Below are 2,500 nucleotides of genomic sequence, written 5' to 3'. Positions count from 1 at the left end.
TCACGCTGCACCTCCTCCATGCCTGCACCGTCGCAGGCTGGCCCTATCTTCTTCAGCGCCAGGAGACGGGACCGACGGAGGGTCGGACCCATCCATCGGCAAGATGGAATGCCGAGGCCCCCCTGGGCAACAGGAGCGTGGAAGTATCCCAGGGGGGTGTCCGCCGGAAGGCGGAACCATCTCCTGACGGCGGCCCGGATGGTAACGTCGGCCGACTTCAATGCACCCACCCGGGTGCGGCTGAGGGCCAGAGAGTCATAGTTACTCCCGCCGTTTACCCGCGCTTGCTTGAATTTCTTCACGTTGACATTCAGAGCACTGGGCAGAAATCACATTGCGTCAACACCCGCTAGGGCCATCGCAATGCTTTGTTTTAATTAGACAGTCGGATTCCCCCAGTCCGTGCCAGTTCTGAGTTGATCGTTGAATGGCGGCCGAAGAGAATCCGCGCACCCGCGCGCCCCCGGAGGAGCACGCTAAGGCGGACGCGGCCTCGCAGCAAGGAAGATCCGTGGGAGGCCAAGGCACGGGACCGAGCTCGGATCCTGCACGCAGGTTGAAGCACCGGGGCGCGAACGCCGCGCAGGCGCGCGCATCCTGCACCGCCGGCCAGCACGAGGCCAACCAACGGCGAGAGCAGACCACGCCCGCGCTAAACGCCCGCACTTACCGGCACCCCTACGGCACTCACCTCGCCCAGGCCCGGCACGTTAGCGCTGACCCACTTCCCGACCAAGCCCGACACGCCCCGATCCTCAGAGCCAATCCTTATCCCGAAGTTACGGATCCAATTTGCCGACTTCCCTTACCTACATTATTCTATCGACTAGAGGCTCTTCACCTTGGAGACCTGCTGCGGATATGGGTACGAACCGGCGCGACACCTCCACGTGGCCCTCTCCCGGATTTTCAAGGTCCGAGGGGAAGATCGGGACACCGCCGCAACTGCGGTGCTCTTCGCGTTCCAAACCCTATCTCCCTGCTAGAGGATTCCAGGGAACTCGAACGCTCATGCAGAAAAGAAAACTCTTCCCCGATCTCCCGACGGCGTCTCCGGGTCCTTTTGGGTTACCCCGACGAGCATCTCTAAAAGAGGGGCCCGACTTGTATCGGTTCCGCTGCCGGGTTCCGGAATAGGAACCGGATTCCCTTTCGCCCAACGGGGGCCAGCACAAAGTGCATCATGCTATGACGGCCCCCATCAACATCGGATTTCTCCTAGGGCTTAGGATCGACTGACTCGTGTGCAACGGCTGTTCACACGAAACCCTTCTCCGCGTCAGCCCTCCAGGGCCTCGCTGGAGTATTTGCTACTACCACCAAGATCTGCACCGACGGCGGCTCCAGGCAGGCTCACGCCCAGACCCTTCTGCGCCCACCGCCGCGACCCTCCTACTCGTCAGGGCTTCGCGGCCGGCCGCAAGGACCGGCCATGACTGCCAGACTGACGGCCGAGTATAGGCACGACGCTTCAGCGCCATCCATTTTCAGGGCTAGTTGCTTCGGCAGGTGAGTTGTTACACACTCCTTAGCGGATTCCGACTTCCATGGCCACCGTCCTGCTGTCTTAAGCAACCAACGCCTTTCATGGTTTCCCATGAGCGTCGATTCGGGCGCCTTAACTCGGCGTTTGGTTCATCCCACAGCGCCAGTTCTGCTTACCAAAAGTGGCCCACTTGGCACTCCGATCCGAGTCGTTTGCTCGCGGCTTCAGCATATCAAGCAAGCCGGAGATCTCACCCATTTAAAGTTTGAGAATAGGTTGAGGTCGTTTCGGCCCCAAGGCCTCTAATCATTCGCTTTACCGGATGAGACTCGTACGAGCACCAGCTATCCTGAGGGAAACTTCGGAGGGAACCAGCTACTAGATGGTTCGATTAGTCTTTCGCCCCTATACCCAGCTCCGACGATCGATTTGCACGTCAGAATCGCTACGGACCTCCATCAGGGTTTCCCCTGACTTCGTCCTGGCCAGGCATAGTTCACCATCTTTCGGGTCCCAACGTGTACGCTCTAGGTGCGCCTCACCTCGCAATGAGGACGAGACGCCCCGGGAGTGCGGAGGCCGCCGCCCCGTGAAGGGCGGGGAAGCCCCATCCTCCCTCGGCCCGCGCAAGGCGAGACCTTCACTTTCATTACGCCTTTAGGTTTCGTACAGCCCAATGACTCGCGCACATGTTAGACTCCTTGGTCCGTGTTTCAAGACGGGTCGTGAAATTGTCCAAAGCTGAAGCGCCGCTGACGGGAGCGATTATTCCGCCCGAGAGCATCCCGAGCCAACAGCGGCGCGGGTCCGGGGCCGGGCCAGGTAGGTCCGTCATCCGGGAAGAACCGCGCGCGCTTGCCGGGAGCCCGAGCGCCCAAAGGGGCGAATCGACTCCTCCAGATATACCGCCGGGCAGCCAGCCAGGACACCGGGGCTCTGCCCAACAGACGCGAACCGAGGCCCGCGGAAGGACAGGCTGCGCACCCGGGCCGTAGGCCGGCACCCAGCGGGTCG

The 2,500-nt window shown here is 61.4% G+C and overlaps 1 pseudogene; it reads right to left on the bottom strand.

The window, feature by feature from the left end:
- The window catches only part of LOC124560897, a 5,554-nt pseudogene that overhangs the window by 2,425 nt on the left and 629 nt on the right, over positions 1-2,500 (bottom strand).

Source organism: Schistocerca americana, unplaced genomic scaffold (genome assembly GCF_021461395.2).
Source record: "Schistocerca americana isolate TAMUIC-IGC-003095 unplaced genomic scaffold, iqSchAmer2.1 HiC_scaffold_112, whole genome shotgun sequence".
NCBI classification, from domain to species: domain Eukaryota; kingdom Metazoa; phylum Arthropoda; class Insecta; order Orthoptera; family Acrididae; genus Schistocerca; species Schistocerca americana.
Note: the sequence above shows the minus strand (reverse complement) of the source record. Positions and strands in the feature narration are given on the sequence as shown.